At 43.5% G+C, this 16,268-nt stretch overlaps 1 protein-coding gene across 1 annotated transcript in view; it reads left to right on the forward strand.

The window, feature by feature from the left end:
* Positions 1-16,268, forward strand: part of PHF12 (PHD finger protein 12) — a 40,083-nt gene that overhangs the window by 1,775 nt on the left and 22,040 nt on the right. The gene's annotated exons all lie outside the window — the stretch shown is intronic.

Below are 16,268 nucleotides of genomic sequence, written 5' to 3' on the forward strand. Positions count from 1 at the left end.
GGAGGAGCTCCGGGCCCTGCGCCGCTCGCCGCCCGCGCGCCCGCCCGCCGCCCTCGGGCTCCTGCCGGGATGGGCTGTCCTCGGGGTGGGTTCGCGGAGCCCTCGGCCGCCGGAGCTGCCCTGGTCCAGGCCTGAGGGACCCGGCACCTGGGCGCTCGCGGTCGTGGAAGAAATCATGGAGGGTGTCTCTGAGTCCGCCTCTGCTCTGCTTCTCTGTTTACAATATGGCGACCCGCCTTTAAATTATATTTTTATTCTCAGCGCCATTTTGGCTGCATATATGATTTGCAGACGTCTGCCGGGGAACGGTGGGGGTAACCTCGGAGTCCTTTCGGCGGAAGCCCGTCGGGGGCCGGAGCTGGGGTCTTGAAGCTGGGGCTCCCTTTCTCTCCCGCCGCTTGCCCCTGTTGCCTGTCGGAGCTGCCTGCCTCTTCCCTCCCCTCCCGGCGCTGCCGCCTCTTAGGAAATCGAGCCGGGTTAGACAATTAAAATTGCCCTTGGGCGCCGATTTCACTGCTCCGCTCGGGATCGGCGAACCCTTCTCTGCAGAATTCTTTGCTGCTGGGGCTCTATGTGCGCTCGCTCCGCGAGGGCATTTTTAAGGACCGGAGAGCTGGAAAGCCGGGCGCTGTTTCTTCCCCCCACTTAACTGAACGCAAGGGGAGGGGAGAGATCGAAGAGGGAGGGAGGGACCGGGGTTAGTCGCCCGCTGCTTGATCCTCCTCAGCAGCTCAGCCCAGAACAATCCGACCAAGAAGAGTGTAAACTCCAGCTCCTGCCAGGAGAAATCACCTCGGCCTTCTCAAAAATCCCACATCTGCGCCGGGACCCCGATCACATCTTGTTCGAATGGCTCTTGTTCTGTTCAGCAACAGTTGACTGAGGCAGATGTTTGCGAGAGGAGATGGCTGGGGATAGAGCGGGAAAGAGAGAGGCTGTTGCATTTGTTCCCACCAGTTTTTGATATTGGCATTTTTAGCCTTCTCTTTAAAAAAAAAAAAAAAAAAAACAAAACCATAAAGTGAGGTTTTCCTTAAGCTCTCTACACAGTTCCATTCACATTCCGCCCCTAGGTTGGTGAAATAGTGCCTATTGTGTATTTGTACTAATTGCAGGTTTGGGAACACTTATTAGACAGATGACTGATACTGGGCTAATTAAGTCTGTGGTCAGAAGTTTTGTAGGAAGCTCCCATTACCGTTCCCAAAATTCCTTTGCCCAGCAGAGCACCCCATCTTGGCTTGTAATGTTGCAGAGACAAAAATGATTATCCTGGAGGGAGCTTTGCTGATGGCTTTAAAATTTTTATTGCTTAGTGACTAAGGCCAGCAGGAAGGGTCTGTGGTTTTTAGCCCTTGCTTCCTATAAGGTGTAAGCCATCTCCTGTCACATTTCCTGTGCTGTTGTTGAGCACAGAAGAGATTTGTACTGAGTGGCGTTGTGTTGCTTACCAGTTATTCCCTGTTGCTTTTGTTTGTTTCGTGATTGTGTTTGATACATAGTAAGAGTGGATTGTAGACTCCTTGATTTAAAACATGGGTTAATATTTTACCTCTAGAATGAAGTGAATGTTAACCAAGAAGGGTGATTCCCATATTGAGTGAGACTTTTGTAAGCTGTTTATCATCAGTTGTTTAATCAAGCTGAAATTGTTTATTAAAAACCTCAGGCAGGGGGAAAGTGTGCTGTTTTGCCTGAGATTGGGCTTTTAAACTCGAAAACTTAACTCCTGAATCTTTGCACTAGATGAGTCCAAGTCTTGTCAAGTTGTAACAATTAACAGTTCTACTTTAGCTGGTAGGAGAGAGGGAGGTGCTTTTCCTTCTGTCTTTTTGAGATTCAGACTGTGCCTTTCATTGACTACTTTTTTTTTTTAGACCATGAATGGAAACTGGTAATCAGAGATTTGAGAATCCTAGTAAATGAGACAGCCCTTGTTTCACATCTCCAGTTCCCTCTTTGAAGATGCCAGTACTGAATGTAACATTGATGTATCTGAGTAGTTACAAAAATCACAAAACATTGTAGATACTGGTACAAAGGCAGGAAGCCTTCTTTCAAGTGAGGTTTATCCCACTTTACTGCTTCCTACCCCACACTCTTTCTAGCCCAGGAGAAGTATTTCTTTAACCGTTTCAACCTGGGTGGTTAGGTCAAGCAGTTAATAGTGTCAGAGAGTTTTGATTCCTGAGTGTGCTCGGTAATTTGTCCCATTATCACTTATTTGTGTCATGTGAGAGTGAGGTTAGGAGGTGTGTCTGTTCTCTCTTGCTTCCCTTTTTAACTGGCTAAGACTGGATTATTTACATAAGCATATTACTGTAATGATGATTTTCCTCTTGGACAGAATGTACGAAAGTGAGGCTAGAGTTCTGCAAGCTCTGCGGGTCATAATCGCAGTGCTGCTGTAGGTCTCCATTCCAGGCTCCGGGAGACGGGTCCCATTTCAGTCTCTGGTGTGCCTGACCAGCTTGTCTCCCAGTGAACAGGATCTAGTAAAAGGCTTCAGAAGTGACTTTAAGCAAACTTTACCTGTTGGACTTAGTGACATGGCCATAACCATAGGGGATTTTTCTAAGATAACCTACTGGAGGAATTGACTGCTCCAATAAGCTGTTTTAATTGTCTTGTCTTTTCTCAGGGGCCAGTGCTCTGTATGAGGAACCTTTCTTCCCGATTAGACCGGGAGCCCTGTTTCTGGGTTCTCTCTGATAGCCTTCTGGGTGAGGGAATGGATTGTTCTATGCTCAGAATCCTGGACTCACTGAAGAATTGAACTTGAGGGGCCGATGTCTTCATATTTGTTTAAGTAATAGGGTAATCCATTTTATCCAAGTTTAACTGGTTTATCAGTTATTCAGAGTGATGGTAAGGGTTACTACCTGTAGAGAACTAGGAAGAGATGTTTTCAAGTGTTCCCTGGTGAACCTGACCTTTATCGTAATTGTTGAGCTTTCTGAAAATACTGATCTCCATGGACTGGTCCCTAAAAATTAGCCTTTAAAAAAAAAATTAGAAAACTGGCAGAGCTCTAGTTGCAGCTGACCCATCTTTCTGTTTGAGATGGATGGGATTGTTCTCAGGAGCAAAGGGAGTATAGTGAGGCTGACTGGAACCTAAATAGTTCCTTCTGATTGCATTTTGCTGCAGACAGTCTGAGGGACCAGAACGGTCTGGTTGAGAAGTGCATCTCCCTCGCAGACCTCAGCATGGTTGCTTCCCGTCAGACAGATTTCTGTAGCATTTGCCTCCGCATGTTATATTTGGAATTGTTGGCCGGCTTTCCTCTCTCTGGTGTTGGCAGCAAGATCCAAAACGAGGTTTTCGAAGAATGAGAGTAAAAAGGTCTCTGTGCACAGGCAAAACTAAGCTCAGCTTGGAGTTTTGCATATTTAATTTTCAGTGAGTCATAACAAGAAAGGTTTCACACACAGTAGAAAACTGCCTTGTAGAAAACCTATATACTGTTCGAACTTCTAAGGGGCTGATTTTTCTGCTTTTATTGTCGTTAGAATAGTATCAAACAAGTGGTGAATTAAAATAGATTTATTTTAGTGTTATCTTACAAATCTTTTGTTTCTGACACTCTGAGTGCTCAGAAGCCTGGCACTGAAGAACTGGGGACGACAGCATCTGAACTCCTTCCCTTCTGCCCCTCGTAGTAAAACGATTCACCAGTAAACAGACCTGGGACATCCCTGGAGATCCAGTGCTTAGCATTGCTTCCCCTGCAGGGGATGTGGTTCAATCCCTGGTGGGGGAACTGATCCCACATGCTGTGCAGAGCCGCTAAAAGATTTCTTTAAAAAACAACCCTAATTTGATTTTATGTTTATTTTATTTATTTTTGCATTTGCTGTGTTTTGTTGGAATCTGGATGTGTAGTATTGTTTTTAAATGATCCACTCAGACATCGAGGTTCCACTACCATTTAACTTTAACTCAATTTCAATGTGCATGCTTTGTGAACTTTACTTTTTTTTTAGATTTATTTCATTTATTTTTACCAAAGGTTTTGTAAACTTAACGTGGGGCTCAAGGGCCAATTCTAATGAAATGAGTGCTATAGTTCGAAGATAACATATAAACACTGTTTAAAAATATAAGGGTAATGCTTGAGATGAGTTGTTTACTCACAAAATGTCAATCTCCTGCTGTTCTTTAAGGCTCTCAAAGTACTTTACAGATGGGCTCCATTAATATATTAGGACTGTTTGAGGCCTTTGTAAATGAGTTTTGTGGTATTGGGGTTTTTATGTTTGTTTGTTTGTTTTTTAACGTGTTTAAATATGTAAAAGTCATAGTTAGGTACTGCCTTCATTTTAATCTTGGAGGTGAGATTCATCTTGGTCTTTTTAAAATTCTTAATCAAGTGTGTTTCCAAGAGAATTTTTTAAAAGCCAGATAATAAAGGCAAATAAATTATTTAATTTGAACTGAAAAGGAATTCAAATAGTCACTACTGTGTGTTGGCATGAAACACTGTTTTTTATTAAGTTCTTGAATAGAAGTAAAGTACTCAGAATGGCTCAGTGAGTTTTTGGGGTTCATCCTTCTAAGATTTGTGAGTACTTCATTCTTTTTTATGGTTGAAAACGGTTCTATGTACGACTACCATATTTTATATATATACACACACACACCATATTTTTAAGTCCATTCATCAGTTGATGGATATTTGGGTTATTCTTTTTGCTGTTGTGAATAATCAATGCTGTAGATACTTGAGTGCAAGCGTTCACATGGACATCTGTTTTCATTTCTTGTAGGTATATACCCAGGAGTAAAATCCCTGGGTCATATGGTAACTCTTACATTTAACCTGTGAGGAACTGGCAGACTATTTTCCCCAGGGGCTGCATCATTTTGCATTGCCACCAGCGCTCTGTGAGCACTCCAGTTTCCCTACGTCCTTTTCAGTGCTAGCTATTACTTGTCTTCTTGATTAAAGCCATCTTATAGGTATGACATGCTATCTCACTGTGGTTTTGATTTGCATTTGCCTGATGGCTGACGATATTGAACATCTTTTCATGTGCTTCTTGATCATTTGTATATTTTCTTGGAAAAATGTCTATTCAGATCCTTTGTCTGATATTGGGTTATTTGTATTTTTATTATTGAGTTGTAAGAGTTCTTTACATGTTCTAGATACAAGTCCTTTGTCAGATATATGACTTGCGAGTATTTTCTCCCATTCTATGGGTTGTCTTTTCACTCCCCCTATCTTCTTATTTTTTAATTTTTACTCTTACCTAGCCTAAGATGGTTGATTTAAGCACACTTTAATGTCTTTGCCTATGTTGTCTTATGTTGAGACAGTAAGTAAAGGATTTTTCTTCATGAACTCAGAATGATGTTTCTCAGTAGAGGGAACCTTATAATGATTTGGTATGCTGCTATTTCAGCTTTTCTGGGTGACCACTCTTAACAAAAAAGTAAAGCTAGAAGTTACCATGGAGGGTGTATAAAAAAAAATCCACCACCTGTCTCCCACCAGCCACAATAGAAAATTTCTGTGTACAGGCACTTCTCATACATGGAGGGCCCTGGTTTAAGGAGGAAGATTTTAATCACCTCAGTTTGATAGGTAGCAGCCTTGGGGTGGACATAACTATAGATGAATTAGTGAGCTTTTTGATCCCAGTTAACAAGAACAAAAAGTTGGTTCGAACATTGCAGTGAACTCCTCACCTGTTTATATGTATCTTTATATCTAACCCCAGAGAGCAGTAAATAGGGAGACAGCACAAAGAGACTATTTGCTTGAAGGTTTTATGTAGGTTATAAAAGAAACCAGGAGGGTTTTTTGTTTTTTTTTTGTTTTTTTTTTTTGTACCCTAGAAATGCAGGTGTCCTGCTTCTTAACAGAAACAGGTATATTTTTTCTTCTATTCCTAGCGCAATAGTAAATAGATGAAGTTGATTGTTGTTTGTTTTGGGTTCTGGGTAAGAGTTTTAAAATCCATCTCTGGGCTTTCGTGTCCCACCCCCAGCGCATAAACAGCAGTTCCTTGGGTGTGTAGCTAAGCAGGCCAACCTGGTAGAAAATTCTGGTTGAGGTTATGATGGCATTTACTATGATAATGCCACACAGGCTCCTGGAAATGCATTCTAGTTTTAAAGTGCCAGAGTTTTAAGTAATTAGAGCAGGGGGGGGAAAGTTTGTCTTCCCCCCTCCACTGCTCTTTCTTTGACTTAAAACCCCTAGGGAGTACAGCATGGGCCAGCTGCATTGCCATTCAATGAGGGACACTTCTGAGAGCACCTCTGCATAATGCTAGCCTCCCAAGAGACAGGACAGGAGTACAGCTGTCCCTCTGCCAATTTCCTGCAAGAGGAGGACATTGTATTCAGTGCAAGTCCTAGACCAAATTTCAAAAAGGCACTTTGGTGTTGCAGATTTGTCACTGTGCCCAGGCTGCATGCACAGGTCACTAGCTGACTGCCTTTCCCATGACTCAAGAACAGTTAAGAAGAATAAGAAGGTGACTCCTTTTTCTGCCTGCCATTTCCAGATATCAAATTCCTCATCCTTTAAGCCTTAATTTTTTTGTAAATCTAGTCTCAACAAATAAGAATAAAGATGAAGTCTTTTTTTTTTTTTTGTCTTTTTTGTTCTTTTTTCTAAAGATGAAGTTTTGTATGGGAGGCAAAAGACACTGAGAGGTGTATTGGACCACTGATAAAAAGGAGAAATCGTTGATTTGACCCATCAGCGAAAAGGGGCTTGACCGTTACACACAGCTCTTGTTGAATTCACAATAAGCAAATTCCAGGTATACCTTGCAGATTGATGACATTTTCTAAGTAATGAAAAAGTTGACTCACTCGTTCAAAGAACTACACTCCTTTCCCTTTTGCAATCCTATACTCAGTGCTCACTAAACTAGTTAAAAGCCAGAGACTGACCCGTCTCCTCTGCTCACTGTTGCATAATACTTAGTGGTGTCACAAATGAAAGACGTGCAAAGATAAACACTGGTTGGGTAACAGAAATGATGTCTGGGTTCTTCGAAGCGGATGGTACCTTTGTTAACATAAACACGGTGACCGTTCCTTTCTCCCTAATTATGTTTGCTTTCCTATGTATTAGTAGCTTGGGTGTTTAATCCTTGCCCTTCGCCTGTTTTCTGACAAATTATCCAGGGTATCTCCCAGGAAATGTTTCCTGGTCTTGAAAGGACAAAAGCCTTAGTTACGGGGTAGAGTGTGTCAATGCCTGAACCTAATGTTGGTCTCTCTCACTGCTTTGGGCTTGTATAAGGCTCTTTTTGAACTAAACTCAAGTGAGCGGGAGAGGGGCCTTCCCAGGTGGCTCAGTGGTAAAGAATCTGCCTGCCAGTGCAGGAGATGCAAGAGATGGAGGTTTGATCCCTGGGTGGGGAAGATCGGCTAGAGAAGAAAATGGCAACCCACTCCAGTATTCTCGCCTGGGAAGTCCCATAGACAGAGGAGCCTGGCGGGCTACAGTCCATGGGGTCGCAAAGAGTTGGACACGTCTGAACACAGCACAGCACAAAACAGGAGAGGATTCTGTGGGATTTGAATTTATCCATAGGCCAAAGACATCACTGTACCTCCAGGCCAGGCAGGAGTGGGGGTACCTCAGAATTGCTAGCAAGGTTAAATTCCAGGCAGCGCCAATGATTTTACAGGCTTTTATCCAGCTGTGATCCTCAGAAGGATGCTGGCTATTTGTTCCCCTGTCTGCATTTGTGCAAAGAACAGAGCAGAAAAGCCAATGAAATGCATGGGACTTTGAGTGAGTTTAGGGAAGTCTCTGCATTACAGATTGGGGCAGTGTGGGGCTACTCCTTTCTTTCTGCCAGCCATGGGCTCCTGCGATGAGCTGGACGCTTTCTAATTCCGTGTTCACTAACTGTCAGAGTTCTGATTCCTGGTTTTAACGAAGCTCTGGAAACACTAGGGAGAAACTCTACTGTGAACTTTCTCCATGAACAATCAACTGTTATTGGTCAAAATACATTGTGAAAATTTTACTACGTGAATCTCATTAAATGTGTCTGAACCTGTAATATTTCATAGTTCTGTATCTGGGTTGGCCATATTTAACTTTCCTTGACCTTGCTTACCATTTTTATGAAAGACCATCTTAAATGTAGGGAGAATTCTGTCACTAATTTTGACCTTTATTGATGCTGATATTGACATTGTTTTGCTCTATTATCTGTGTCTTGCTTTATTCCTCCTTGGTAGTCCTCTCAGTTTTGCTTGGCAGAGATGACACTTAGTCATCTAACTCAAGGTAATTCTGACACCTGACTCCATGATATCAGACATCTTTGACTTTGAGCTGCAGTTTGTGGCATTGAAGTAAGAAAAATGCCTGCTGGTTATTTAAGTCACAGGAAAGAACTCCTGTCCAGGGCCTGTATGCTTGCTGCGTGCAGGCTTTCCCCAAGTCTTACCATTTGTGTGCACACTTTCAGGCCTTTAGGGTGATTGTTCTTTGGTGGGGGACCATGTGAGAGAACAGTGGGCAGAAAGGAAGAATCATGGCGCTGTCTCTGACAAGTGTGTTTAGCTCCTAAATAGGTCACCAGGGGTATAACTGGAAGGCTTCAGAAGCCCAAGTCAGCACTTAGCTGTGGCATCAAACCACGACAGCACAGTCTGACATGCCCAGGAGATTACTTCAGCAGGGCAGGGCGGGGAGCTTTGAGGTTTCTAAGTGAACTTGGGGGAGGGGCGAGCGGCAGAGTCAAAGACGAGGGGAATAAGTCCTGTGCTGTTTCGGCCCAAATGGTAGCTTTATGCCTCCTCCTTCCTTTTTTTTTTTTTTTTAAAGAAGACCCCGTCAGAGGAGAGTAAATGAAGCAGAAATCCTTCTTGGGGAAGAACAGCTGGGCCATGGGTAGAAACCTGCTCTCCACATTTAGCTGGATTTCAAATAGTTGGTCTCCCTACATCTAAGGTGTTACACTGTTTTTCGTTTTCCCAACCTTTATAGAATTTTAGGCCCAGTATCTGTAAGATGTGAACTGTTCCAGATTCCCTGAGCTGTGTTCACAAGGAGAGTGTGGCCTGGCTATTTCCTTACTCTTGGTCGTCCACTGAAATTTGACCACAAAACAGTACCCAGTACCTCGGAGACTTTTAGTCTTTGTTTTCCATACCTTGGAGACTTTTATGGAATACACAGTTAAAATTGTTCTACTTTCCCATGGAATGTTCCCTGAGACTATTAAAAAGTGACTGTTGAGGCCAGAATATCGACTCTTTTCTAAAACAAGTGAACTCCAGCATCCATCATTAGGTGAATGAATGAAGCCCATTTTTAAAATATTTGCAGCCAGCTCATTTTCCATTGTGGAGAAGCCAGGATCGCAAGAACAGCCACACCAGTGATAGATCAGGTCCTGTGGCACAGGGCTCGGCTGGTAGAGAAGTTAGCAGAGGCAAACCCCTGGTATAACTGCCGGTGGTCTGCCCCGCCTCCTCCTTGCCCTGTACTACTTGTAATCCTCTTCTCCAGGTGTCCTTCACTGGGAGGACGGCCAGTGAAGCTCTACATAGAAGGCAATAAAATTGGGGGGCACAGTCAGCTAGTTTGAAAGGATTATATGCCTGTGGAAGTGACGCAACTAGCTGAGTTTCTCAATGGGGCATTTGTAATGGCCTGGCACTGCACTGGCCTCCTTGTTAACACAGCCACTGAGGCTCTGCATGAAAAAACCAGCAGTGCGTGTACTTTTTATGTACTTTGTGGCATTAGCTGTATTTGAGTCAGTAGCTGGGATAAAGGAGAGGAAGAAATTAAGGTTCAGGGACCCCATGAACTTTCTCTCCACTTTCATCTCTTCAGTATCCTTCAGTGTGACCATCTTTCCTGCCTTTGAAAGGTAGGCCATCCGTGAAGGGAAAAGCTAATGCCCACACAAGTGTCCAGGGGACGCTTACTATTTCTTCTGACATTTAAATTTCATTAAGTTTTGTTCCTTCAAAACACAGACCAGTAAATTGAGAAATGATTAATACAGCTTTTAATTTAAACAGATGTTTTTAAATTAAACTTGAACCGTCACCTCTTAGCTTTTCCAGGACAGAAACTGATTTCAGTTTATAAAAGGCTTGTTTCCTATGCGGGTAGATGCCTTTGTAGATCAACATGGCTGCTGGGAGACTGAGACACGGCTATGGTCCTGTCAGCGATCCCGTTTTGACTAGTACCGACACATTTCCTGAGCTGGCCAAGAGCAGCAGGGCCAGTCAGAGAGAAGAGGCCTGTTCTGAGCATGTATTGTCTTCAGCAGTCGGTCTTGCACAATGCCGTTAAATATAAATGCAGGATTTTTATCTGGTAGTGGACCTCACGTGGATGGATGAGACCCGTGAACTGTGAAATTAAAAATCAGAACCACTCAGTGCTATTGTTTGCTGGCTGAACACCCCCCACCACCACCACCCCAAAAAGGGGAGGGGACATACAGATGATGAGGAAGGGGGCTGCAGGCAGTGAAATCTTTCTTAGTCTGATATTTTATTTCAACTGAAATGACCATTTGTGGGGCTGGAGAGCTTCTGATTCTTGGAGAATGATGGGTTCTGACAGGAGGGACCCTAACCAGTTCATTTGACTGACCTCTTTTAAAAGAGAACCGAGTGGAAGGCTGTTGGTGTATTGTGTACAGAAAGGCTGTTTGAACAGTGTTCCTATGTGTATTACATAGAATATTTTGTCAGTCCAGGGAGAGAAAATGGAGTGTGTTCTTTAAGTATTTCTTCGACCACCTGCTTCCTTTTGTCTTAAGACATACACCAAAGCTTTTAATTTGGTTAGGTGATATTTTCATGTCTCTCCGACTGCCTTTGGTTCAAGTTTTAAAATGTCAGTGTCACTTAGCTGGATGAAGATTTGCAAGCCATACATCAGAAACAGCATATTAAAAATAAAAAAAGTCCAGAGGCCTCTACCATTTTTATCTGCATGTTGTGATGCAAAAAAAGAGATCTCTAAAATAAAAGGCAGTCTTTCTGCTTCCCTGTCTCCCTTCACCTCTCCCCTCCTCCCTTTGTTCTCTCGATCCCCTCCCCCTCTCTCTTCCAGTTCTATATTGAAAAACTGCTTGTGCTGGATGGATAATTAGCACAGAGCTATGGAGCAACAGGTCCCGCTGGTAGCGACTAAATCTGAAGTAAATGTTAATGTTGGGCAGGTTCACATGTATTAATAGGCGAGGGAGATGAGTGAGGTTAGACTGGGATCAACCGCACTGGTATATGACTTGAAATAGATCCTCTTAATTAGAGAGCCAAGAACCATGACAACTACCAACATCTTCCACCTGCAGTGGTGAGCTGCTGCCTCATTAGTGAATGAAAGAGACATTCTAAATTAAAACCGGGCTTCTTCCATCCTTTAGCTGTAAGTTGGGATCATCTGGCTCTGGACTTTGAATCTTTGACCCAGCACAGGCTTTACAGTTAGCTGAGGGGTGTATGTCTGTGGTTTTCTCAATAGACCAATCTAGACACCCTCTTCAGCACCAGAGGCACATCATTTGATTTGTTGGTGGGAGTTCAGATGTTAGAGTCCTGCAGCAGAGGTTTAGGAGTTTTTGCTTGAAATAATTAATGTCTTTGACAAGCTTTTTTTTTTTTAAATTTTTGGCTGTGTTGGGTCTTCATTGTTGCACATGGGCTTCCTCTGGTTGCAGTGCACAGGCTTCTCACTGTGGTAGCTTTTCTTGTTGCAGAGCCCGGGCTCCAGGCACGTGGGCTTCAGTAGTTGTAGCACACAGGCTTAGTTTTCCCGGACCAGGGATCAAACTGGTGTCCCTTGCATTGTATGGCGGATTCTTAACCACCGGCCTGCCAGGGAAGCCCCTTTGACCAGCTTTTTAATTGGTTTGTGTGCAGATGTTACTGTTAACAGTTTATAGGCCCTCTCAGGCCTCACAGAGAGCTACTTGGTGAGATGCATATCCTTCAGTTGTACAATTTCTGAAGATTTAGAGCTCCATTGTTGTGAAGTATTTTATAGCTTACAATGTCTTCAAGATCAGGTAGTGGTTAAAATAAATAGCAAGCTGAGGAGCAGTGAACAGTCACTCTCTGGCCAGTAATTGCTTTTCAACAAATGATCTGGAAGGAAACATCCATAGCTGTGAAGATGGGAAGATATTCTGTAAGAGCGCCATGCTCCCAGGACACCCTTCTGTCCTGGGGAGAAGGTGCCTGTCTTCTAGCACTGTGGGGCATATTCTTTGAAGCCAGAAAAGAAAATAAAGATCCTTGGCCTGTTGTCTGAAGAGCTACCAGTTTTCCAAGACAAGCCAGCTCACGTACAGAACACGACTTTTCTAGGGCTCACCTTTCTTCCCAGGACTTAGTTCTCAGAAGGAACCTAAAAGTGGTTGGTGGACCACTGTATGCTTGGTGGACCTCAGTCTGTGTTCCCAGGGAAATGTCTCCACTCCCAGAACCTTCCTTTATCACGTAGGTTGTCGCAATACTGAAATACACCTTCTTCTAAAACTATAGTCTCAGGACTGTCCAGGCAGTCCAGTGGTTAAGACTCTGTGCTCCCATCTCAGGGGGCATGAGTTCGATCCCTGGTCAGGAAACTAAGATCCCACATGATCCCCAGCATGGCCAAAACATAAAATTAAAAAAATAAAACTAGTCTCCTCATGAACACCTCAAGATCCTTAACTTCATCATCTCTAGAAGATCACTGGCTTAATTGCCATTGCTGAATAGCAGTTGTTGAGGTATAGAAAGAATCAGGGAAGGGCCACTGTCACCTTCAGGTACCAAAAGACCAAACTTCTGAGGCTCTGGGTTGTCTGGGATCCATGAGTAGTTGAGTCTTACATAGGTCTATATGCCAAGAAGCAGTTTGTAGTTGCTTGTCCTTTTCACGTTGCCTCTCAACTGTGATCCCTGAGAGCAAGGACCGTTGCTGAAATCTTGCCACTTAGTGCATTCCTTTTCACGTTGCCTCTCGACTGTGATCCCTGAGAGCAAGGACCGTTGCTGAAATCTTGCCACTTAGTGCATTGCTTAGCATAATTGGGGGGGGATGTGAGGGGGTGTGAGAGAGTTCAGTCGTGTCCAACTCTTTCGGCCCCGTGAACTGTATGTAGCCCACCAAGCTCCTCTGCCCGTGGAATTTTCCAGGCAAGAATACCAGAGTGGGTTGTCATTTCCTCCTCCAGGGGATCTTCCCGACCCAGGGATGGAACATGTGTCTCTTGCGTCTCCTGCATTGGCAGGTGGATTCTTTATCACTGCACTGCCTGGGAAGCATAGTGTCCAGTAATACTTGAGTAGATGAATGACTCTGGTCTTCTCTGCCTAGAGGCTGAGTTTCTTGACGGGGTAGGTCATAACTGGTTTGCTTTGTGTCCTTCCTACAGCATGGTACCTCCAGGGTGGCATTGGTTAGGAAGCAGTGGGAACTCAGTAAATGAAGACTAATGGAGAGGGAAATGCTTGACCTTATGGTTGAGGAAGTTACTGTGATGGATATTCCATTGTGTTCCCCAGAAATAAGAGAACTTGCAAAGGTTCTTTAAAAACAGATTGGGCTCAAGATTTGGAAGAACCAGGAAGCTGATTTTGGTTCTCATTCTGCTGCTTTCTGACTCCATAGCTTTAGATAAATGAGTTTGGAGATACCTGTATGATGGGAGTAAGAATTTTCACAGTTTGATGGTGAAGATCAAATAAGAACATCTGTGAAAACACTTTGTGACCCGTAATACAGTAGATGTAAAATCAGATTATCACTCTGCTGTTTCTAAGCATAGTGATTGGGAAGTATATTGATGTCTTTACAAGTGGTACTGGCTCACGGTAGTGTTTTTATGGTTTTTACTGCTGAGCAGCAGAAACTTTGATAATTTCAGCATTACCTGACTTTAACTTTTAATCATATTCTTCTGTATGGCCTTCATCGCCCTGTCTTCATTGATATACAGGATTGAGAGGGAGCTGGGATGGAACCATGTTCTTCTTGACAGGCATATTATGATTTAAAGACTTCGGCATGCATATAATTGTTTCAAAGTTGCATGCTTAACTTGTGAGAACACTGTTCTAATGAGGGAAGCAGCTTTAAGATGGGTGGATGAGGCAGGGGAGTCCTCAGGATGTGTGTGTGAGCAACCCCGAGGCTGCAGAATCTCCTTTCTTCCTGGAATCCTTTCTCTGTTGGCACTGTTTCTGATACAGAACAAAACCAGTCTGCTTGCAGAACAGCATCTTCAGAACTAGTTTCTAAGCTCATTCAGTTCAGTTCAGTTCAGTCGCTCAGTCGTGTCCAACTCTTTGCGACCCCCATGAATTGCAGCACCCCGGGCCTCCCTGTCCATCACCAACTCCCGGAGTTCACTCAAACTCATATCCATTGAGTCAGTGATGCCATCCAGCCATCTCATCCTCTGTCGTCCCCTTCTCCTCCTGCCCCCAATACCTTCCAGCATCAGAGTCTTTTCCAATGAGTCAACTTTTCACATGAGGTGGCCAAAGTACTGGAGTTTCAGCTTTAGCATCATTCCTTCCAAAGAAATCCCAGGGCTGATCTCTTTCACAATGGACTGGTTGGATCTCCTTGCAGTCCAAGGGACTCTCAAGAGTCTTCTCCAACACCACAGTTCAAAAGCATCATTTCTTCGGCGCTCAGCTTTCTTCACAGTCCAACTCTCACATCCATACATGACTACTGGAAAAACCATAGCCTTGACTAGCTGGACCTTTGTTGGCAAAGTAATGTCTCTGCTTTTGAATATGCTATCTAGGTTGGTCATAACTTTCCTTCCAAGGAGTAAGCATCTTTTAATTTCATGGCTGCAGTCACCATCTGCAGTGATTTTGGAGGCCAAAAAAATAAAGTCTGACACTTTTTCCACTCTTTCCCCATCTATTTGCCATGAAGTGATGGGACCAGATGCCATGATCTTCATTTTCTGAATGTTGAGCTTTAAGCCAACTTTTTCACTCTCCTCTTTCACTTTCATCAAGAGGCTTTTGAGTTCCTCTTCACTTTCTGCCATAAGGGTGGTGTCATCTGCATATCTGAGGTGATTGATATTTCTCCCGGCAGTCTTCATTCCAGCTTGTGCTTCTTCCAGCCCAGCCTTTCTCATGATGTACTCTGCATATAAGTTAAATAAGCAGGGTGACAATATACAGCCTTAACGTACTCCTTTTCCTATTTGGAACCAGTCTGTTGTTCCATGTCCAGTTCTAAGTTGCTTCCTGACCTGCATATAGGTTTCTCAAGAGGCAGGTCAGGTGGTCTGGTATTCCCATCTCTTTCAGAATTTTCCACAGTTTATTGTGATCCACACAGTCAAAGGCTTATCCTACTCCAGTGGCAGCCTGTCTTTCGTTGACCCATTTCATGAATCTTTATGTAGATGTCTGAGTTGAAAAACTGTCTTCTAAGGCCTTCCCTGGCTGTCCAGTGGTTAAGACTCCACATTTCCAGTGCAGAGGGCACAGATTCGATCCCCGGTCAGGGAGCTAAAGATCCTACATGCCATGTGGCATGGCCCAAAAAAAAAAGCTTTTTATAAAAACTGCCTTCCAAATAGCTTGAAAGGAATTGCTCAAAGCAAAGAGGAAAGAATCATCATCATGAGAAAGCTTGGTGGGTGATTCCTGTTTTCCAGCCACGACTGTGATGGTCATTTTCGAGAAACATAGAGCTTCCTTCCCTATTCATCCCATCTCAGATATTACTGCCTTCTCTCAAGATACCATATTTTCAAATTTATTTCAAGATGCATATTCTGTCTCTAAGAAAGCAGCAAGGCCTCACTTTTTAAAATATCTGTGTTCATCCTGGAGACAACACTCTGACTTTCCTGCACGACTCCCTAAACTTGCAGCCCTCATCCCACACTTCAGGGCAGACAAGAGGAGCCCATGGCCATAATCTAGGATTCTGAGAAATGTTCTTAAGCATGATATCTCTAAAAGGGATCCTTTAGAAGCCAACCAGGAGCTACTTTTGAGAGCTGCTTAGTATGGATTTTAAGCATTTTTCCCCTGTGTTAAGAAAGATAAATTGTTTAAAGAGGATTTAAGTAGGGTGTTTCTGTATGAAGTTTAGGCTTGCAGGTATGGACTTTGATTCTGCTATCTTCTTATTGTTTTGTGACAGAAAACATAAGTAATTTCACGTGTAATTTAACCACCAAAATAAGTATCTACCAACCACATTGCCTCATCTCATGACTTTGGCCAGGGGGCAGTTACATTCACTCTTAGAAGCCCATTCATTTTGTGCTCCC

Source organism: Bubalus bubalis, chromosome 3, assembly GCF_019923935.1.
Source record: "Bubalus bubalis isolate 160015118507 breed Murrah chromosome 3, NDDB_SH_1, whole genome shotgun sequence".
Classification (NCBI taxonomy): domain Eukaryota; kingdom Metazoa; phylum Chordata; class Mammalia; order Artiodactyla; family Bovidae; genus Bubalus; species Bubalus bubalis.